This window comes from Panthera onca, chromosome F2, assembly GCF_046562875.1.
Source record: "Panthera onca isolate mPanOnc1 chromosome F2, mPanOnc1 haplotype 2, whole genome shotgun sequence".
Taxonomy (NCBI): domain Eukaryota; kingdom Metazoa; phylum Chordata; class Mammalia; order Carnivora; family Felidae; genus Panthera; species Panthera onca.
In genome coordinates this window covers 70,514,175-70,537,745 of record NC_138356.1, presented here as the reverse complement: position 1 = coordinate 70,537,745, position 23,571 = coordinate 70,514,175, and the positions used below count along the sequence as shown (strand labels likewise).

The following is a 23,571-nucleotide window of genomic DNA, read 5'->3' as shown; positions in this document are numbered from 1 at the left end:
GCTTAATTAGCACACAGTGAAATGTGTTTAATGAACACTCTGATGAATTCTGACAAATGCATATACCAAAAACACTAAACCTCCAAGACATAAAACATTTCCCTCACCCAAAAGTTTTCCTGAGCCTTTTCTTTTTTTTTTAATGTTTATTTATTTATTTGAGAGAGAGAGAGAGAGAGAGAGAGAGGGAGAATCCCAAGCAGACTCCACACTGCCAGTGCACAGCCCAATGCAGGGCTCGATCTCATGAACCTTAAGATCATGACCTGAGCCGAGATCAAGAGTTGGGATGCTTTACCGACTGAGCCACCCTGGCGCCCCTCTCTGTGCCTTTTCTAATTGTCTCTGCCCTCCTCCCAGAGGAAACCACTGTACTAATTTCTAGCACTATTCATTAATTTCGTGTGCTCTGAAAGTTACAGAAAGTGGAATCCTGTGATTTTTAAAGACAGGCATCAATGACGAGCAAGAATGCACAGTTCCTAGCAGGAATGAAAACCGGCGTAGGCCCTTTGGAGAACAGTCTGGAAGTTCCTCGAAAGGTTACATACAGAGTTACCACATGACCCAGCAATTCCACTCCTGGGAATATAGACACAAGGAAACGCAAACACACATCCACTCAAAACCCTGCACATGAACCTTCAGAGAAGCAGTCATCATTCATAGTGGCCCCAAACCGGAAACAACCCAATATCTATCCACTGATGACAGAACAAATGAAATGCTGTTCATGCACACAATGGAATGTCACTAAGGCACAGAAGAGAACGAAGTACAGACACATGCTGAAAGTGGATGAACCTTGAAAACATCACACTAAGTGAGAGAAGCCAGTCACAGAAGACCACATATTGTATGATTCCATTTGTGTGACACGTCCGGAATAGGCAAATCCATAGCAACAGAAATACTAGGTTGCTCAGGACTTGGGGGTGCAGGGGAAGGCAGGTAGGGAGGTGAGAGCGAAATGGGGACACGTCTTCTCTCTGAGGCGGTGAAAATGTTCCAAGATTGTATGATATCTAAATTGTATGCTATGTGAATGATATCTCAGCAAAACCGTTGCAAGAAACCAAACATTCAGAATCAACCAAAGTGGAGCCATGGAAAAGACAGCAGTTTTCCCGCGGGGGGATTTTAACAGAAGAAGCGTTTGACACTGTAGCCCAAGAACCTGGTGCCACCTGGGGAGCGTAACAACGGCCCAGGAAGGTCTCCTTCCCGTGAGAATGTCCATGGCTTTCCTGATTTTCCCAGGGGTCCCTGCCCTACCTCCAGAGTCTAAACTCTGAAGAATCCAAGACCTATTGACCAGATCCATTCATTCATTCCAACATTTATGAAGTCTGTGTTTAGTAGAAAGCACTGTGAAAGTAGAAAGTGACTGCATTTTTAGGGGCATATTGAATACCTCTGTATGGTTTGGTCCTGTGTTTAGCAGGTGACAGTAGGAGACTGGGAAAGGCGGGGTGGGGGGTGGGGGGTGGTGAAGAGCCCGTTATGAGAAAAAGGTCAAAACAAAACTCTGAGGTCCAATGGAAGTGGTTCCCACTCCTGACCTCCTGCCTTCACCTCTCCCTCCCCCATGTCCCTCACCTTCAAAGACCAATAACCTGCCCTATGGTGGAAACATTAAAAGCCCCAGCTCTGGGAACCAAACCCCCACTCTACCACCTACAAGCTGGGTGTGACTGCAAGCAATTTTTTTCTTAAATGTTTATTTATTTATTTTGAGAGAGAGAGAGAGAGAGAGAGAGAGACACGGGGAGAGGCAGAGAGAAAGAGGGAGAGAGAGAATCCTAAGCAGGCTCCGTGCAAACAGCGCAGAGCCTGACGCGGGGCTTGATCCCACGAACCGTGAGATCATGGCATGAGCCGAGATCAAAAGTCGAATGCTTAACTGACAGAGCCACTCGGGCATCCGGCTTCAGGCAGTTTCTTAACCTCACTTCCCCACGTGTGCAGTGAAGATGTTGGCAGTTAACAGCCTGCCCTATGCGGGATTAGATCGGCTCATATGAGACTCAGCAAACTAAAGGGCCACCGGATAGTGAGTACTTTGGGGGCACTGTGGGCCATGCCTTATCTCTGTGCTGGCTACTCATCTTCACCATCAGACGTCAAAGCCACCGGAGACAATACGTAAAAGGGAGAACATGCTGTGCTCCGATACGTTACTTAAGGACAATGAAATCCGATCTCATGTAATTTTCACGTGTCAGAAAATAGGATACTTCCTTTGATTATTTTTCTCAACCGTTTAGAACTGGAAGAGCCAACCTCAGCTCGTGGGCTATAGAAAAATGGATGGTGGGCCAGATGAGGCCTGTGGGCTGCAGTCTGCCACCTCCAGAGGTAAAGCACTTAGAACAGTGCCTGGCTCAGGGACACCTGGTGGCTCAGTCGGTTAAAACAGTGCCTGGCACACAGGAAGCACTCACCACCCACGAACCACACCCCAAGCAACAAGAAGCTGGGCGTTGGCCGCCTGTCACACCTGTGCTGTGCCCTCTAGGTACCGTATCTCACGGAAGTCTCACCTTGACCGTGTGAGGCAGGTAACACGAGAAGTCAGGTAAGAAAGCAAAGCCTTAAGTGAGCAAAGGGGCAAATCCAGGTGTTTCGGTCATGAGCTCTTGCTTCTGACCGTTAGAAAACACCGCGCTGGCCGCCAGGGCATGCCAGGGAGCCAGACCCACTCAGGTTCGGCTCCAAACACCACAAATCATGATTGAATTAACTGGGGACGTTTGTTACAGAAAGCGAGGGCCGGAAGGGGGACAACAACATCAGCCCGCGGTGAGGAAGGTCCTCTGATGCAGGGACACGCAGGCTGGGAACAGTAACCGCGCGTCTGGTGTTACGCCAAGTGTCAGAGAGAAGAGGCCGGAAAAGGCACATCCACCCTGCTTCCCTGCGGCGGTGGGCTCAGAGACGTGGCGGTGTCCCGGAGGGAGAAGCCGGGCCAAGCCTCCCGAAGGGCACGCAGGGGCCTAAATGGCCTCTTGCACTTTACGGGAATACATCCTCATAAAATAGGAAAATCTAGTCGCGAAGATTTAACTACGAGGGTATTCACGGAAGCACCGCTTGTCACGGGACAAGAGCGGAATTCGTAAGTGCCCCAGACACCCAAGAAGAACTGGAGGGCCCCTGCCACCGCTGTCTGAACAACGGCGAGGCTGCGTGTCCCAGCAGTCGGATGGAGCGAAGGAGCAGGAGTGTGCGTGCAGACGGGGTAGGATATTCATCACGTACTTAGTAACACCGCTACGGGCAAACACACGCGTGCGCTACGGTGCTGTTACAAGTGTGTGCATATGCATATACACCCGCCCTGCTAATTAGTCACCTCTGAATGATAACAGCAGCCTTTTTAGCTTCTTCCTTTTGCGTGTGAGGATTTGGAGATGTTTCTGGAATAGACATGCGGTGCTTTGTAAGAAGAAACAAAGTCCAGCCGGGGGCCCGGCAGGAGTTCGGTGCTCCCCGAGCGGCTCGTCGGTAACGGGGACGTGCGACGCGTCCCTTCATCCAGCGCCTCCTTAGGGAGTGTCTGCCACGGGCCAGGGACTGGGATACGCGCTGAAGATTGGGGACAGATGAGGCAGACGGTGTCGTGGGGAGGCCGGTCAGGTAAACACATCGGTGCACTCAGGGCTCAGATGTCCCGCAGTATTTGCAGAGGGACCGCCAGATCATGGGAGGGAGGAGAGGTCTTTTCCCATAACCTGAATGCGGCCTCAATTTGCTTCGCGGCCTCTCAGCTAACGAGCTACTGGACAGAGGAAGGTCCTGGTAGCCGTGAGCATGCTGGTGTTCAGGCCGATCGCACTCGAAGACTCTGGCCTTTATCTTTCTCGTCGGGGAGGCCGACATCCTGTCCAGGCAGCTGTGTGGATCAGCGGAGGTTCGGGAAGCCTTCTGTGGTGGCAAAGCCCTGCACACACAGTGGGCACCGTTTAATGCCAAGATCTGAACTCCTTTCTACAAGGGCTGGACAACCTGGAATTTAAGTCATGATGGATGCCAAAGTGCGGGGAAGAAAACATGTTTACAAACTGAAAGTCTCAACAGAGGAAGGCAGTGAGTAGCAGTGGGATTCCCCGTCACCGCACCCTGGCCGGGCTCACGTCATATGTGCCTTCCAACTCGGCCAGCTCCTGACTTTCTGGGACATGTTTGTAACCCCAAGGACAGTCGGCACATTTTAAATTGGGGGAAAAAAATTTTCTCTGCAAGATTTTGTGCACATACAATGAGAAGTATTTAGGACCTACGGCCTTGAAAAGAAATCCTTCATATCTCACCTCCAGTATGGTGAAGAGTAAAAAAAGGCTTTCCAGTTAGGTGGACAAGGGTTTAAATGCTGGTGCCTTTGGTAAATTGCTGATTATCTCTTAGCTTCAGGATAATAATATCTTCCCTGCAGGGTAATAATTAGAGCGATATATGTGCATAGCATAGATGATCAATAAATGATAGCTGGGTTTCTTCCCCCCTAGTGGGAAGGCTCAGGGAACAAAGTGGTGGGGTCACCCTGCCCAGAAGCTGTACCCTAGGGGAAATCAGCTCATTATGAAAGGAAGGGAGAGAGGCCCAGGTGGTCGGGCCACCCAGAGCTAAGCCTGACCTCAGCTCAGCCTGCAAAAGGTGAGCCAAGGATACTAAGTCTTTCTCAGTGATGTGGGCAAGTGAAATAAAACCGAAGGTCCAAATATGAAACGAGGCCTGTGTGTGGACCCCTCTGAGATCCTGACTGGGGGAGGAGAAGATGTGGGTGTTTTGGGGGGGACGAAAAAGGAAAGGGACTTCATCAGAGACCGAAGGTGGCACCAGCGAAGGCAGCTAGGAAAGCAGCCATGGACAGAAGCAGCATAGTGTGGTCCCTGTGCAGATCCCCCCACAGCAACTAGTTGAGCAGGCCTGGGACGGGGCCGAGGACTGTCCGCATTCTACCAGGACCCACTGACACTGCCACTTCTCAAGGCCCGGCCCAGGGAACTGCTCCTGCAGTGAAGGTGCCAGCTGTTGGCCTGGGGAGGGCTCACTCAGTCCCAATTCCAGCTGGGGACCAACTCCCAGGTCCAATTTTAGTATTTTCAAAAAAAAAAAAAAAAAAAAAAAAAAAAGCACGACCTGTGTCCAGGGCCAAGGCAAGCTGCAAACATACAAACAGGGAAACAGCTTTAGAAGCAGTGTCCTCAATTTCAACCACACACGTGCATGTGCATACATTCGTATGTATACGCACATGTGTGCACACAAATACAGACATACTTGGCTGTGCACACATATACATGCACATTCACATACACACACATGCATATCTATATACGTACACCTGCCTATACACATGTGGGCGTATCCTCACGCAAGCTCTGCCTCAGTACTAATATTATCCCCATTTTCCTGATGGGGAAACAATAAGAAACTAGCCTAAGGCCACACAGCTAGTCTGTGGCAGAGGCTGGATCTGAAACAAGACAGTCTGGCTCCAGAGTCCCTGCTGGTACTCACTAGATTAGGACAGATAACCCAAGAGGTTAAACGGTAGAGGCTGAGAGTCATAAACTCTAAAAGCAACTTAGGCCCTGGGGTTGGCTGCGTCTGGTGAGGCTTGCCAAGAATTCCTCCCGTTTCTGTACACGCATGTTGTTTTTCCCCTCCAAAGTGAGAGTCTGTTTCTCCTGCCCCTGAATCTGGGCTGACCTGTGACCGCTTGACCAGCAGAATGTGATGGAAGCGATGTCGTCTCAGTTCTGAGCCTTGCCCTAGGGAGGCCGGGCAGGTTTTACACCAGGCACTTGGGGGGGTCCAGCCGCCACACTGGAAAAGAAGGTCCGGCTGGACTATGATGACAAGGTCTCAGAGTAAGCGAGAGGCCTCAGCCGCTGCCCCAGTCATCCCGGCTGAGGCCCCACGTAAAGCCTTCTGGCCACGCGGCCTCGCAGGGCTCCCCCCGTGAACGCAGCCACACTGACTCCAAGTGGAACAGAAGAACCACCCTGCAGGGCTCAAGCACCCCTCAAGACCGTGAAAAATAAACAGTCCTGGTGTTAAACCCCTAAGTTCTGGGGTCATTTGTCGGACAGCCAGTAGACTGATTCGTGCACCTACGTGGCTTTTGCAGACAGTATACATCTCACGATAAACAGCGTTATTTGCTGAGCACTGTTTGCCGGGCCGCACGTGAAGTGCTTTATAGTTACTGTCCTGTTTAGTCTTTATTGCCACCCACGTGGCAGATATTAATATTATTTCCATTTTACCCACAAAGACAGTGAGGCCCAATGAAGTCAATTAATAATTTTCTCTACGCAGTGGCAGTTCCTGGATGTGGCCCTAAATCTGGCTTGTTTTAACTGCACAGACTACTCCGATTTCTCCAGAGAAAAGAACCAGGGGCCTGTGTGTGTATGCATATTTATACGTAGACACCATGGCCTACCCAAGTCGTCACATGAAAGTAACCATCACGCTGCATTTCCCGCACCGCGTGCCCCTTAGCCCTGCAAACCTGGACCCACATTCCTGGCCCCCAGTCATGATTTACCATCATGGGTCACACAATTAGCAATATGAACGAGACCTGTAGCCAGAGCCTGTCACGTGAAACCGTGGGATGCCTAAAGTACGTGGTGAGAGGAGACTGGCCATGTTGAAGCCACCGAGGGATTAGCTTAGGGCAGAAGGTCAACTGGCAGGGCTGAAACAGATCGGGGCGCTTCAGGCAACAGGTGTCGGGAACAAAGATGGCGACACGGGATGCCGAAGGAAAAGGAGGGCGGAAACTGAGGTTGGTTCCAGGACCTGGTTTTACTCCCCAGCAGCTGTGTGACCTTGGATCATACGTCACCTCTCTGGGCCTCATGTCCCCAAGCAAGTTTGGTGATGTCCAAAGAACCGTCAAGTTCTTCCCATGATTCTCTGTAGCTTCATCTCCAGCAAAGATCATTACACAGCATCTCCTTTCAACTGTGGGGAAATCCCTGTGAACTCCACTTGGCCACCGTGAAGAAACTGTAGGACGGAACGCGTCACTTGCTTTCTGGTGGTGACACAGTAAGTCACTGATGGAACCTCCAAATCCCAAGAACCCTCGAACCTGGGCTCCTCTCCTACTGGTTAGTACCACACTGTTCCCACTCTATTCTCACACACTGAATTCTAGCTCCCCTTCTGTGGGAACTCACACCCAACCAACACCTCTGAACACGTCCTGCAGCCAGCTGCAGCCCCTCCATTAACACAGAAGTCTGGCGAGAGGTTATCATTGTCAATGGGTTTTGTTTCCTCTACCTCCTTAGAGTTGGTATCAGGCAGGCCAGGAAGTTTCTTTTTCCCTGCAGTCCATTTATGTGGGAAGAGGAGAAGGACCTGTCAAGTGCAAGGAAAGAATCAGCTGGGCACGTGGAGATATGGGCTGGCCCCCGCCTGGCCTCCCCCAGCCCTCCTGGTCACTTCACCAGTCCCGTGCTGGGGGGCTATGCTGACTGACAGGGAGGACCACGGGGGACTTGCCATGATCATTAATCAGGAGCATTATCAGCATCCTGAAGAACCTCTGGTCTGCTCCAAAGCCAGTTAGGAAACTGACCTTGTCCCCTTCCTGTCTCATAAGCTTCCAGTCCATCCAGGACCAAGAGATGGAATATTTCCCCATGTCCAGCACAACAAAGCCCATCTGAGAAGCCCACACAGACGTCACATGGGACCACCTCTCATCTCATCTCGTGAATGGGAATGCTAAGGCTGGAAGTCATGCCAGTGGGTACAAAGTACCCGGTGCACGTGAAGCCCCACTCTAAGTGCCCAGTGTGCTGTGGTCTGCAGAGTAACGGCCACCTGCGGATGCCCACACCCCAATCCCCGAATCCTGTGACTAGTTAGGTTGCGTGGCAAAGGCAGATTTAAGTGGCAGAGGAGAAGAAAGTTAACGTGCTGACGTTAAAAGCGAAAGATTATCCTTTGTGATTTCTGTGGGTCCGATATAATCAGAAGCATCCAAAATGGGAAGAGTCAGTCAGAGGAAAAGGTAACCATGGAAGGAAGGCATGGAGAGGTGTTATGTCGCTGGCTTTGCAGACAGAGGAAGGGGCTGCTAGCCGAGGAATGCAAGGGGCTTCTAGAAACTGGGGATGACAAGAAAACACTTCTCCCCTAGAGCCACCAGAAGGAACCAGCCCTGTGTTCCTTGATTTTAGCGTAGTGAGACCCACGTTGGACCTCTAACCTATGGAATTGTAAGATAATACAGCTTTTGGACACTGAGTGGGTGGCAATTTGTCACAGCAGCAATAGAAATCTAATACATGAATGGACCCACTCAGTTAAAGTTCCTACAATAAACTCTACGAGGCGATGTAGCAGTCCACTATGGCTCCAAGGACGCTGTGTAACAAAACATCCCAGCCCAAGGCAAACAACAACAAGCGTCTGTTTCTCACTCGCATGCCTGCCAGTCAGCTTGGGCTCTGGCTGGTACCGGGGGGGCTTGTCTGAGCTCAGCTCCACTCGAGGCGTGAGTTTAGGATCCGCTCCATGTCTCTCATCCTCTGTGGATTGGAGGCCATCAGAGGCCTGCTGCGACGATGAAACGTACGTGAGAAAGGAAGCCCAACCTTGTCCAATTTCCATCTTCCGCTCCAGTCATGCTGCTAACACCCCAGGGGCCAAAACAAGTCGCGAGGCCAAGACGGAAGCCATGGTGGGGAGGAGTCCGTTTGCCCACCTGGAGGCTGTGGCAAAGGTGTACTCGTGTTAATTTGATTATGGGGGAGTCAAGGACTGGAGCCCATAGTTCAGTCCACCACAGGCGGACGCTATGTCAGCGTTCCATTTTGCAGATGAGGAAACCAAGGCACAGAGTTCTTACGAAACTCATCCAGGATCACCCTCCTAGGAAATAATGGAGTGAGGATCAGAATCCAGCCTGGCTTCAGGAGGCTGGTCAAGGTACATCTACTAAGTGAAGAAGCTAGGGCCCCAGGGCTCTGCATGTCACAGTTTCTGGGGCAGAAGGAGCGGCATCCAGGGGCTGCAGTGATCTCCAGAATAAGAGGAAGGCACTGGGAGGGGTCACCAGTGAAAACTGCAGCCAGGCCCTGCTGTCAGGTCCAGGCCTGGGGCCAGAGCACCTTCCAGAGATGAGAAGCATCCAGGCTGAGTCAGATGCCTATGGCGGGTGGTTACAGGACCAAATGTCCTTCTCCCCCTGCTGGGGGGGGGGGGGGGGTTGGGGGGGGGGACTCGGGGTGCAGGGCTGGATCTGATGCCAGGCGGGCAAGTCTCCAAGAAGTCAGCACGTGGGTTCCTTTGAAAGCTGTTTATCTGAAGACCAGAGTGAGGTAACGGGGCAGTGAGAGAAGCAGAGAGAAAGCGACACCCATATAATGTGGAAGGACGGGAAGCAGAGTGTAAGGCAGGGCCCTGGAGAGAGGATCAGGAAGGAGGGAGGATTAGGAGAGAGGAAAAGAACAAAACAACGCTCAGAACTAAGTATTAGGGAGAAGGTTTTTTGAAGGCACTGAGCAGGGATTTCCTGGAAAGAGTCAGAAAGTCAAACCGACGATTCTGGGCATCTGTTTAGAAAGGCCACAGGGTCGCGGTGGCGGCCCCTCACCGTCCCGTCCAGAGACTCAGGATGCTCTTGGGGGCCCTTCCGTCTTGTGGCACGGGCAGGGGGTCACCTGAAGCCCCCCCACACTTGACCCTGCAACTGGAAGTCAGCAAAATCGCCACTCTATGGCAAGGGCATGCCAAGGATGAGAGAACACGTGGGGGCCACCCTCCATATCCTACAAGAACTGTGTCTGTCCCTCGTCCTTGTCACCCAGCCCAGGCCATCCCCTGCTGGGGGGGGGGGGGTCTTCTCCCTCCCAGCTTGAAAGCTACTTTCACCTGAAAGACAGTGCATGTGAGGCCCTGTCCCCAGAGACGAGAAGCCCGCTAAGAGGGCAAGGGCAGAGGATACTTTGTGGGTACACACTATGAGCCCTCAGCCCACCTCCCAGACTCTCCTGTGCCCCGTGCAAGCACCACTCCTCTCTGAGCTCAGAACATCATGGCTCAGTAGAGACTTTCTACAATCACCGCTTAGAGAATACAGAGGGACCCTGATTGCATTCCAGGTCCCTTCCTCTTTAACATGCTGCCAGTCCTGGATCCAGCACAGACACCACAGTGAGGACCTCCCCAAGACATGGGACAAGTGGCCCTTTGATTCATGTACCAACCATTCCCTGAACATCCCTTCTGGGGAAGCACTAGTAAGGCCCTGCCCGGAGGGGTTAAGAATATGGACCCCTGGAGCACAGTGTGGTTTTGAATTCTGGTTTGACCATCTACTAGATGGGACACTGGGTCACAGGACTTAACCTCTCCGTGCCTCAGTTTCCTCATTTGTAAAATGAAGGCAAGAAGAGCATCTACACCCAAGAGGGTCTTAGGAGGCTTATATGGTTGGGTCAGCTTCAAACTTAGAACAGTGCCTGGCACATGGTCAGTGGGGTCAAAGCACTGGCTTTTATTATTCTTACTGCAGTAGGCGAAATTGACCTCATCTTTGCCCCTTCAGGATCTCAGTCTCATGAAAGCAGACAGATGTGAAACAAACACAGATAAATGTATCAGGACAGATCATGCCAGGAAGGAAAAGCAGAGAGCAGTGGGAGGAAACAACGGGAGAAGCGGAGGACAAGAAGACACTTACTATGCAAAAAATAGAGGGAATGAGCATTCCAAGCAGGGAAATGGCATGTGCAAAGGACCTGAGGTGGGTGAGAATGGGGTGTATCACTCAGCAGAGGTCAGTGTGGCTAAAGAATAGTGAGTGAGGAGAGACATCTGGGCCAATTCATGCAGAGCCCAGTGGGGGATTTTGGGTTTTATCCCAAGAACAGAAATGGGAAGGCCCTGATATGTTTGGCCGAACAGACACAATTTGATTCACATTTTGGAAAGATTGTGCTGGCTGCTGAGTGGAGACAGGACTGCAGGGGGACAAGGATGGATCCAGGGAGCCCAATTTGGAAGCTCTTGCCGTGAGCTACGGGGAAGATGAGGATGATTTTGGTTAAGAGTGTTGGCAGTGGAGGAAAAATAAACTCAGCTCCAGGCCCAGATGTTAGAGGCTCACAGGGAAAGAAACCACAAGCCAGCCAGGATGGTCGGCTGGCTGGCTCTCACCCGCTGCCCTGGCTGGGGACGAGCTGGCCTGGCATGAGTACTCAGGGTACCTTCATGATCGGCCAAGCTGGAACATTCTAGAACACCTCTCTTAGAGGATTTACCTAACAAGGGCTATGCAGGTCCACGATGAGAGGTGCTAATGACCTGGGAGCTGACCCCCTCGGTGGGAAGGGATGCCATGGCGGGAAGCACGTGCAAATTGGATACTCCACATTTTGACAAGTGGCATCTTGAGGGGGTTCCACAAGCTCTGATCTGAGGGGGTATGAAGGGAGGCATCCTCTCCTTGGGCACAGAACTCCCCCCACGCCCCCAACCCCTCAGGTTCTGAGCTACCTACGGGGAGGGACCATGTCCCTCCGGATCTGCAGTCCACGCCTGGAACAGACTCTGGGTAGGGCAGCGTCCTCACTGGAGGATGGCCTCCAGAAGGGCGGTCTCCATTTTGTGCCTCCTTCCGACTCCGTGCCAAGCACAGACCTGCTACATGATGTGCACTCAATCAAACGGGGTCCAATGAAGGAAGAAGTGACTGTCCTCCATTCCCCTGGAGCAAACTGCTCAATCACCAAGTCAATGGCCAAGCCAAGACCAGGCATGGTAGCCGGTGCCCTAAAGGAATCTGCATCATGCTGGGAAGACAGACACAGGCAGGAAGAGACAAGGTCTAGTCCAGCTGTCCAGACATGAGGCGCTCAGACGGAGTCTTTCCAACAGAGGAAGATGACCCCCAGGCAGAAGAGCCCAGCGGGAAAGCAAATGGTGGAAGAGAATTCGAGCATGGGCAGGGTTTGGATAATCCGAGGGTCGGTTAGAGAGAGGGGACCGCCTCACTCACTGAAGGCCTGTCATTGGCCAAGCCCCAGTAAGAGCCTTCTTCTCAGAAGAACCTCCGTGCTGGAGCTCCCAGTCCCAGTCCCAGCTGAGGACACTGGGATTCAGACCAGCGAAGTGACCTGCCCGCTGTCAAAGAGCCAGCAGCTGGCAGAGCTGGGGAAGAACCAAGCCTTGTCTGTGGTCCCCTCAAGACAAACGACAGGATCAGGTACCCAAGTCAAAGAAAGACAATGGTCAGTTCCAAAGACAAGAGATGAACCCCGCATGCGAGGTGTCATCACAGAGGTGACCGGGATGGGATCACAGGGTGGGGTGACGTGGAGGTGGGCTTTAGCGGAGGCTGGGAGAGGGACAGGGTCAGAGCTGGGCTTTTAGAACTTGGCCCTGGCTGTCGGGAGGTGAGGTTGAAGGCTCAGCCCACCCCACAAGAGGGCGGGACCGAGAGACGGAAGGAAGCAGGACATGGAGGGAACGGGAAGGAAGCAGAGGCAGGACTGCTGGCTGGGAAGGGTCCAGGGGGAGGGAGAAACCACTTCTCCTTCCCTTTCTGATGCTAGCAAGATTATGACTGCAGAGCGGGGCTGCATAGGGCAGAACTTCCCCAAAAATCAGGAGGAGCACGTATCCCCAACAGAGGTTGCAGTCCCCAAATCACGCGGTCACCTCCCACCTCCTCTGCCCACACTGGAGCTTCGTCTGCAGTGAGCTCTGGCCTCGGGCCCTTGGGGACCCAGCAGTGCCCCTTCCTCCAGACATCAGGGCAAAAGAGAGGCAGAGAAACCGGAGAGATCCAAAGACAAGTGGCAAGCGACAGCAAGAGTTGCGGCGTCACCCTGTGCTATGGATGAAGAAACCAAGGCGCAAGAGGTAAACAACCTAATATCACACAATGGGTACCTGCCAGGTTCAGGAATGAGACGCAGGGCAGGGCCTTCTGTGTAGACCTGTCTGTATCAACCAGGGACCCAGCAGGAGGAAGCCAACGAGTACCCTGACCTCACCCCCTTCCTGCCCGCCCACCTCACCTCCCAAACAGAAGCCAGAGGGCCCAGGAGCCCCTTGGGGCATCCGTCCTGTTGCACCTACACAGGACAGCCTCCTTGTCACAGAACAGGGCGGAGGACAGGGAGCATCTGGAGCGGGGCAAGGAGGTGACCCGGCACCTCGCCACTCCCCCAGCCAAGACCGTGGAGGGTACTAGAGCCTCAACAGCCTCCACTCTGCAGAACCAGGGGGCAGAGGCCCCCCGCCCGGGCTCTGCAGCGGAGGCCACCTGGCTCTCCCCCCACACGCGCCAGCCACCCCCAAGGGATCTAGCATCTTCACATCCCCTCTTTCCTTCCTCATTCACGCCCCCTGCCCGGCCCTGCCTCTATCATCTGCAAACATCTCAAAGGCAGGCAGGCTGTTGGGAGTGGCCAGTTGTCACGTGGAAGGGATGGGGGGGGCAACCGACACCCAGTGCAGCGAGAGATGCCCACTCCGCGCCCGCCCTGGCCCGCCCCCCACCCTGCCGGCCCAGCCCTGAACATCGAGGCCTGGCTGCCGGTAAAAAGAAAGGGCTCCTATCTCTGATTCCTCAGGGCCTCTGATAAGAAATGTCATCCCTCGCTGGGTAATATTACCCGCCCGATAAGAATCTCTATCAAGCTCAAACATATGGCTGGCTACAGGACACAGAGCCCAGCAGAGCAGGATAATTTATTTGCTTGAGCTGAAAGCCCTGGGCGGCCGAGAGAAGTGCACTGAATAAAAGAGGAAGAGGCAAACTCGAACCTCTCTGACTTGCCGTGGGGATTTTCCCCGGGGAAGGCGGGGGCACCTGAGGACATCAGGGGGCCCTCCTCACTTTCCTCCCTACACGATAAGCACTCGGCCCGAGTCCTCCCTCAGAGGACACTTTCACTGAGGGCTACCACAGTCAATCCTCATGACGACCTCCAGAGAGGCCTTTTTCGCTTCCTTTTACAGCTCAGGAGACGGAGATTCGGCAAGGTTAAGTAACACGGCCAAGGTCACACAGGCGGCCACACCGGAGCTCGGACTCGGACTCCATCAGGTCTGCGTCTGGGTCGCCCGGCTCCTACGCCTACATTCATCAGTCGGGTCAGGCGTGCCCACCTTCGCTGCGCACACGATCGTCTCCAAGGTCCCCCTGAAGCCTCTCCTCAACTCTTGCGTCTCGGCAGCCTGGGGGAAAACGAGGCTTGCCGAGCATGGAGACTCAAGGGAGAGAGGAAGGGAGGCCAGGCCAGTGCGCAGGAGAGGGAGAGGGGATGTCGGGGGCTTGCACCTCATGTGTCAGAAGCACAGTGGGTAGAAGGAAGTTGTGGAAAGAAAATGCACCCCCTCTGTACACCCCTTCGTGTACTCACCGATGGAAAGCTACTATGCCCGGCCCTGGGACTGGCCCAGGCAACAGAGCTGGCCCTGCCCTCATGGAGCAGACTGTCCCCTGAGACTTACAGGTCAGTATAGAAGCAGGAACAACAGGATGTGTTGAGTGTGGACGCCTGAAGTATAGGTGGCTGACAGGGAAAGGTGGCAGTTAGAACAGCTCTTTGCATGCTCTACACCATTCTCTGCCCTCCTTTCTTACTCAACGTTAAGGCTGACATTCCTTTTTTTCTTTTTTTTTTTTTGGATGTTTATTTATTTTTGAGAGAGACAGAGACAGAATGCGAGAGGGTGGGGCAGAGAGAGAGGGAGGCACAGAATCCGAAGCAGGCTCCAGGCTCCGAGCTGCAGCGCAGAGCCCGACGGGGGGCTCTAACTCGCGAGCTGCAAGATCATGACCTGAGCTGAAGTCGGACGCTCAACCGACTGAGTCACCCAGGCGCCCCAGGCTGACATTGCTTTACGAAGGTTAATATGGCTTCAGGATTGTTCTGCATTACATAAAGCCACTATTTCTTTTTTTTAACAGCCGTGTGGTATGCCACTTCATGGATGCATTGTGATTTCAGCAGCCAATCTGGAACTGGGGAGCTCTCAGATCATGTCTCATTAAAGACACACGAATAGGTGGAACACAGAGGATTTGCTGTGTCGGGCAGTGAAATTACTGCATATGTGATCACGATGGTGGATACATGTCACACATTTGTCGGAGAAGATAGAACGCCAAGAGTGAATCCTAACATACACTATGCACTCTGGGTGATAATGACGTGTCCGTACAGATTTGTCAGCTGTAACAAGTGTCTCACTCTGGTGCGGGATGCTGACAGTGTAGACACGGGGACAGGGAGTGTATGAGAACTGTCTGCATTTCCCACTCAAGTTTTCCGTGACCCTAAAACTCTCTGAAAAATGGAAGTTTTTTGTTAATAAAAATCAATCGATCACACAAGTGTAAATTTAACCCTGGCTCCGTTCTATTCCATTTTCTGTTGACTATATTTTCTCCTGAGTTTGGGTCATACTCTCCTGTTTCTTTACAATATGCAGTAATCTGATTAAAAATTAGGCACTGCATGTCAATAAATAAACAGTGTCTCATCATTTGACAAGCTGGTGGCTCCGTGTGTGCCTGCCTCCCTCAGACCTTGGTGGGGCTCTGGTAAAAGAACCTTACTATTCTTTGGTGAGCAACTCCTGCCATTTCCACAAAAGCACATGAAGAAACAAACATATTTCACTTCTGGTCACCAAAAATCCACTCCTCCTGCCCCTTCCTCCTCTGGCCCATGGTAGCTTAGTTCTGGAAGCAAGCTGAACACTAAGCAAGACAACCACCTCTTCATTCAGGCCATTCCCAGAGCTGGTCAAATTCTTCTGGGCCCTGAGATGTTTAAGAATGCAGATAGCCCAAGGCTGGCGAGAGACAAATCTCCACAGGAGCTCGGGACTCTGCCAAAATCATAGCCTGACCTAGGAAAACACAGTAAATATCAATTATGCAATTTGGAGCCCGAGGCACCTTGAAGAAAAGCATCCATTACAAACAGAAAATCCTCTGATAGTCAGAAGATAAAGAACACATATCTCCCCAGCTGAAATGAGGTAGAACCCAAGGTAAAGGAGGTTATCCTACCTGGGAGAGGTTGGCATCCACTGGAGGGTCCTGAGAGAAAGGCTGTGACCCATGTGGTCACAGTTGGAGGGACCAAGAGCTTTGGGAACCAAGGGGAAGGCGGCACTGACTCTTGCTGCATGAGTTAGAAAAGAGGATATTTGAGCTAGGTATTAAAGAGTCAGGGGGTTACCAGGCAGAGAAAGGAGAGAGGACTTTCAGATGTCTTAACATCATGTGTGACATGGAGTGAGAAAGAGTGGCCCGCCAGTGGTCAGGCTGTAAAGACAGCCCTCCTATGCTGGGCCTATGGTGTGGCTTTCCTCTACAGAAGCCATGGGGAGTCATAGAGGCTCTTGAGCAGCAGAGTGACAGATTACCTCTAGCCCCGTCATCACCATGAAGGGACTCTTGGCCACATGGGACTGATATACCACAGTTCCCAGATCATTCTGCAAAGCAACTGACATGGTGGTTAAACAGTAGCCTCCAGAGCCATCAATCTGCCTTGAAATCCCAGCCCTGCCCCTACCAGTTTGAGCAGGTTGCTTATCTATTTGAGTCTTCTCATCTGTGGAATGGGGGTAATATCAGCAGAGGCGTCTCAGTGCTAGTGTGTGAACTGTGGCCCAGGTAAGTTAATGTACGGAAGGTGCTCAGGCCAGCGTCTGGCACATGATAGGGGCACAGCACATGACAGCTTTGGGGGCTGTTCCCATCTCACTCGTTTCTCCATTTTCCTCTTTCGGCGCTGTCTGTTCTTCTGAGACCCCGGCTATCCTGAATCTGAGCAAAGGTGAGCAACTTGAAGCCAAGGTTGGCTTCAGGCTTAGGAGGGCTGGAGCTATTGTCTGAAACTGCCAGCCTCTCATGAGCTTCCCAACATCCCTGAGGCAGGTGTGATCTAAGACGGTGCTTCTCGGGGTGCCTGGGTGGCTCAGTCGGTTGAGCGTCCGACTTCGGCTCAGGTCATGATCTCGCAGTCTGTGAGTTCGAGCCCCACGTCGGGCTCTGTGCTGACAGCTCGGAGCCTGGAGCCTGCTTCGGATTCTGTGTCTCCCTCTCTCTTTGCCCCTCCCCTGCTCATCCTCTCCCTCTCTCTGTGTGTCAAAAATAAACACACATTAAGACGGTGCTTCTCAACACCGTCGCACCACAGAACCACACCTGGGGAGATGTTACAACCTCAATGCCCGGGTCCTGTGTGGTGGGGGCACTGGGGATCCCGGCAGCAAGGTTGTTAAACTCCTCGGGTGAGTCCAACATTACACCCGGTTTGAGAACAACTGATCTAAAAGTCGAAGGGAAACACGGCAGAGGGAAAGTGCGCCACCCTCAGTTGGGTAATCTCCAAAAGGCACTTGGCTCCCTCGGTTTCTGTTTCCTCACCCACAGGGCAACGCCTGGGCGCCTTACATCTGCCCAGGGATGTCACACTGAGCTGGCAGCATTGAGATGGCCCTGGATCATTAAGACTGTGACAGAGCCATCAAATCTCTTCTGGAAATAGGCAAGGACATCAAACACCAACAGATGCAATCACGCAGCGACATGCGGTGGGAAGAGCTGCAGTCAGGTGCGCAGAGCTGGTAATGGGTTAGGCTCTCTCGCTCACCAGCTACCGGCAATCCCATCCCTTCTGTGCTCCGCTTACTCAGTGGAAGACCGGGGGTAAGAACTGATTTGCTGATCAGACAAGGCGTGTGTGAAGTGCAAGCAGGAAGACACAGGTCACACTAGAAGAGTCAGGCTACTGGAAAACATTTTTATTTAACATTTTCTAGGTCCTCCCTGCAACATGGAAAGTTCCGGAGAGAGAAATGCCCCCTTCCGCAACTGGTGTGACACGGTGGGGAGGGGACAAGGAGCAGTGCCGGCCACATGAAAGCTTTCTTCACGGCAGGCTGGAGTGGAACCTACCAGGGTCCAAGTGGGGATCAGCGATAGGACAGGAGGGCAGGGCGTGGCCGAGGGCGGCCCCAGGGAGACGTTAAGATAGGAAATGTTATCTGGGAACAATGGAACCACCACACCGTTGTCCTGGCCTGGATCTGACAAGCGGGGATAAGACTCCAGGAAACACGTCCCTCGACAACTGGCCAGACTGGGCCCGACACGCCAGTGGCCCATTTGTTTGGTTTTGCCTCCATTCATTCATGTCCCCTGCAACAGGCATAAATTCACCACGTACCACGAACTGTGTTAGAAGGTGGGGATGCCAAGATGAATAAGGCCTGGTCTTCACCCTCGGGAGAGACAAAGACAAGGCAAACGAAGAAGTGACATTTAGGTACAGCAGCAACAAAATCGCCACCACTCACTGATGGCCAACTGTGCATCAGGCGGCATGCTTTTTTATTTTATTTTACTTTATTTTAGTTTAAAAATTTTTATTTATTTATTTTTGAAAGACAGAGAGAAAGAGAGAGGGAGGGAGGCAGAGAGAGGGGGACACAGAGAGTCCCAAACACTCAGTGCAGAGCCTGATGTGAGGCTTGAACTCACAGACTGTGAGATCATGACCTGAGCCAAGATCCAGAGTCAGATCTTAACTGACTGAGCCACCCAGGCGCCCCGTATTTCATATTTAACCTCTCAAATCCTCCGTGTCCCCTCCAAGTATGGGCACTAGCTCCATTTTACACAGAGGGAACCTGAGGCTCAGAGAGGCTGATTACTGGGCATAGATCACACAGCAGTTGAGAGGCTGGGCTCAGACCTGGACCCAGAACAGTGCTACTCCAACACTTGGGCTCTTTCCTCACAGCTCAATGCTGCAACCAGAGAATTGAAAGGCAAGGAGACAAATATCCTCTCTCGTGTACCTCTTACAGGCACAGTCTCCGCATTTAGAGGAAGTGTTAAAAAACGTAAGGAGCAAACAAGAAACAAAATGAGGCACAGCACCCAGACTATATTTATCATTCAATAAATGCTTATGAGTCAGGATCCAAATGCTATAGCATCTGAGGAGCAGAGCAGAGGTGTGAGGGGGTTGGGACCTGGCAGACCCAGGCCTAAATCTCAGCCTCAGGACTTACACCTCCCTGAACTTCATTTTCCTCGTCTTAAAAATGGGAACAGTAAAACCTACCGAAGGCCGACTGGGCTGAGGTACGGATAATGGGGACAATTTCCTGCCCTCAAGACCCCTGCAGCCCCGCCTGGGGCTTGTAAAAGGGCAACCAGAAGAGCAGCTGGCATGTTCCAGAAGCTTCCGCTGAGTGTGGAAACGGGCTCCACATGAGGAAGGGGCACACTCGTGTTTAATCTGGGCACTGCCACTGCACACAGGCCTGGCCACCACCCCTCCTAGGCCAGCTTTTTCTCTTGGCACGTTAAGACTCCAAATGCTGGGCTACAACCAAATGGGGGTCCTGGGACAGGCTCGGGGAACCGCTGCCACCACAGGCAGCTTTTACTTAACCTTTACTGTGTCCGCGCTGTGCTGAAGGCCCCAGTTAGTTTTGTTGTCTGTTTGTTTTACCAGCAGGGAGGCATTAATGGTTTGTTTGTTGTTGTTTTTAAATTTATTTACTTATTTTGAGAGAGAGAGAGCACGCGTGCACACCCAAGTGGGGGAGGAGTAGAGAGAGACTGAGACAGAGAGACACGGAGAGAGACAGAACCCCAGGCAGGCTGTGCACATTCGGCATGGAGCCCGATGTGGGGCTTGAACCCACAAACTGTGAGATCACGACCTGAGCCCAAATCGAGAGTCGGACGCTTCACCAACCGAGCCACCTAGGAAATGGGACTCTGGATCCAGATTCGCCCACTGCTTGTAGCTGGGTGGTCTTAAGCGAGTTACTTTACCTCTCTGTGCCTGACTCTGGGCTTGGAGGCCGTCTCTAAAATAGGCACTCATCCACGCAAGAGATACTTACTAGGTACCCGCCATGTTCCAGGGAATAAGCCATTAAACAAAAGCAACAGAAAGCTTTGCATCTGTGGGTCTCGGGGGGGGGGGGTGGGGGTCAGGTGGTGGCAGAGAGTCACCAAACAGATACACAAGTGGGTCACATGGTGCGAAGTGCTCCAGAGATCACTAAAGAGAGAACGGGAACGGTAGATGGGTCATGAGGCGGGTACTATTTACACAGCACGGCCAGGAAAGGCCTCTCTGATAAGGAGACGTTTGAGCCACGTGTGCGTATGGGTGATGTTTACTGAGCACTTACTATGTGCCAGGCACGGCTCTGGGTTGGGTGAGGTGTTGTGCGTGGAGTGACAAACTCCAGCCTCTCGGGCAGCCCTAGAAGCATGGCAGTGACCCCTTCCCCCCATGTCGCCCAGGACGAAACTGCTACACGTTCTGCTCAAGGTGACTGAGGGGGATTCCTGAACCGGACTCGGGAGCCCAAGCTTCAGACCGCTGTGTGCTAATTCTTCCATTCCTAGGGCTCCATGTGCCGGCCAGTGATGCTCTGGGGGTGACCGCTGTGATGGCTGTGGAGATGCCACCAAGAAAGAAGCAGAAAGAGCAGAGGAGGAAAGGAAGAGAAAAGACACTGCTCCTGGCACGAAAGCCACCTACCACACCCATCTGGAAAATAAAGGAACGTGGGCTGTGGGCGCTGCTCCCTCTCTGTATCTGTCTCTGACAGACATCCTGCCTTCTCTCTTTTTGTACTCGTCTTTACCTAATTTCCTCCAGGAGGAAGGCCTGAGGCCCTGTATCCATTTTAGACTGACTTCTGAACTGCCAACTCTGTCCCAGGTTCTGCGCTCTCCCACAGCAAAGGAAAGAGCCATCCCATCCAGGCCACGACGGCACCTCGACCCTGCCCATGGCCATCGTTCCAGAGCCAACCTTGGTGTTTTTCTGCTCAAGCCACAGCCTTGGGCAACGGTAAAACCTGGAGGGCGGACAGCTAACGACGGTCCTAGAACGTCCCAGAGAAGCAGACATGGTAACACTGATCAGCTGCTGTCAGGCTGCCTCAGCCTGCCTCAGGCTCTGGCCCAAAAGGCCAGAAAGAGCTTCTTGAAAAAGACTGCTGAAGAACGTGCTTCCGGGGACCCGCCATAATGTGCTTCCTCACTGCCTTGCCATTGAACTGGAGCTCCCGAAGGCACGGCCTCAGGAATCTGCCCCTACGCTTAGCATCTGTAGGGCCACCATGTTTGATGAAGGGATCCACAGGTGGAGGGATGCAAGAGAAGGAGAAGAGGAAGAAGGGAGCGAGGGAGGTGTGAAGTCGGGTGACTAAAAAACACGTATATGACACGAAATCATGAGAAGTACAGATAAAAGAGGAAGACGAATAAAAGCAAAATGCCACGGAAGGGCTTTAGAAAAGAACCACAGAGTGCTACGCGGTAGTTAAGAAAGAATGAGGTGTGTGTGTGCATGCGTGTGAGCGGACACACGTGCACGGAAGAGGGGAAACACGGATGCGTTGAAAGAGTCGATTCTTTCCAGCTCCAAATGCTATCGAGTCCGTGGAGCCAGACCCAGGGCTGCTGGCTGAACCTGGCGATAAATCCCAAGGAGATCAGCTGACCCAGTCCACCGCCTCAGGCTGACGTTTCCACCCATGATGAAAGGAAGGCCGTGCCCTCTCTCCAGGGCTCTAGGCCACAGCAGTCTTGTGACCCGGCTTCCCAGTCTCTCTCTGCCCCTCCGGTTCCTTGAAGATACTTGCACTGATTTCGAGACAAAATAACTCGGACGAACTCCCCTCGCCTCGCAGCCCCCAGCCTGTGATGACCCATGAAGGGACACTCGCATTGAGCTGTAAGCTGAAGACCCGTGGGCTCCTTCTGGCTCTAGGTTTCACCCACGGGATGTTGTGAATATTTCTGAATTCACTGTCTTCATCTAACATCCAGGAGGTTTCATGACGGTACACGGTCCCAAGATTAATTCGGCAGCACTGGTCACACCCAACACAATGGCCGGCTGGGTGCTGAGGGAAGGGAGGGGGGAGACCTTTCATTGAGGGTATGAACTCCCCTCCCACTGGCTACCGTCTCGTCCCTCGGAGACCACCTAGCCCCAGCTCGTCACAGGCCAAGACACTGCCGCTCAGAGAGGTGAGGACACCCGCCCACCGTCACACGGCACGCCAGGGGCGGCCTGGAAACCGGAACTCAGGATTCCTCACACAAAGACCTGTGTCTCTTCTACCTGCCAGGCTGCACCTCTTCTCAGTCTGCACCAATCGCGGCCTCACAAAGTGAGATGGTCCATTTGAGCCTGGCCGGAACAAGGCTTTTAAGGTCACCCTGAGTCCACGTCAAAACCCAACTCAGGCAGAAGAGATGCCTTGTACGACACGGTGGCCCAAACACGTGGGACCACAATCAGCCTAGGCCCGGTCATCGGGACGACTCTTGCTCAATGTTACTCTTTGCTTCCTGCTTTCCACATCCAGAGGAACGATACTTCCCTAAAACTCTACTGTCCCCGGCAACCCACCTACACAGTTCTTGGAAAATATGGGTTAAACGTTTTGCCTCACAAAGAAAAACAAGGAACAAAGAGGGTGAGGAAAATTCATCACCGTGGTCCTGCACTTTTCATTATTCACACCAAACGTCTCTCAAGTCACCAAGTTCAAATGACCCTGACCCTTGGGGCTGCAGAACTATTTTTACCCACACTTGCCAGTAAGGACGCTCCACATGTTTTAATAAACGGAATTACTCAGTATCAGGAGACATGAAATGGCTTCAAGAGGCTGGAGGTCAGGGGAACTGAAAATGTCCTGGAGGGAAGATGCAGAAATGATCCATTTCCGACCCAGGAGAGGGAACGGCCGGAAGCCATGCTGCCTGCTGCCCAGAACACTGGAGAGGCTGAGACATGGGAATTGTAACCCATGAGTCAAACAAATAGGTGGCCCCATCAGGATCATTTCCCAAACTTATAGAAGAAATGAGGAGATAGATGGCAGCATCCAGTCCTGGGGGAGCCGACGCATCGTAAGTGCTCAGTAAATATTACTTACGCGCGCACACACACACACGCACACACACACACACACACACACACACACACACGGTTTCTCAATCTCCTGACTTGTGGCAGAGAGCCCAGTGGACGGCTCCTCTCTGTTCACACTTGCCTTCTTGGGGATCATACCATTCTCGAGGCTTTAATAAGATGACTCCAGAATACGTATCCAAATACTGATCCTTTTACTCCAAGCCTTAGTCAGCGTTGTCCAGAGAAACAGAAATATATATAAGGAATTGGCTCCCACAGTTATAGAGGCTGGTAAGCCCCAAATCTGCAGGGTAGGGAAAAGAGCAAGCAAATTGGACACCCGGGAAAGAGCACATGTTGCGGAATGAGTCTGAAGGCCGTCTGGAGGCAGAACTCCTGCTTCCTCGGAGCTTCAGTCGTTTTTCTTCAGGCCTTCAACTGATTGGGTGAGGCCCACCCATGTTAAGGAGAGCAAGGTGTTCTATTCAAAATCTAGTGACGTAAATGTTAATGTCATCCAAAAAACAATACCTTCGCAACCACATCTAAACTGCCGTTTGACCAAATGTCTGGATCCCGTGGCCTAGCC

General features: G+C 52.4%; 1 long non-coding RNA gene across 27 annotated transcripts in view; it reads right to left on the bottom strand.

Annotated features, from left to right (window-relative positions):
* LOC132664522 (uncharacterized) overlaps positions 1–23,571 on the bottom strand; it is a 368,888-nt gene that overhangs the window by 143,658 nt on the left and 201,659 nt on the right. The window contains exon 4 of one of the 27 annotated variants that reach the window (XR_014136587.1): positions 7,306–7,383. The exons of the other annotated variants lie outside the window; for them this stretch is intronic. This is a non-coding gene — a long non-coding RNA (uncharacterized LOC132664522). The remainder of the gene's footprint in view (positions 1–7,305; positions 7,384–23,571) is intronic. 27 annotated transcript variants of the gene reach the window in all.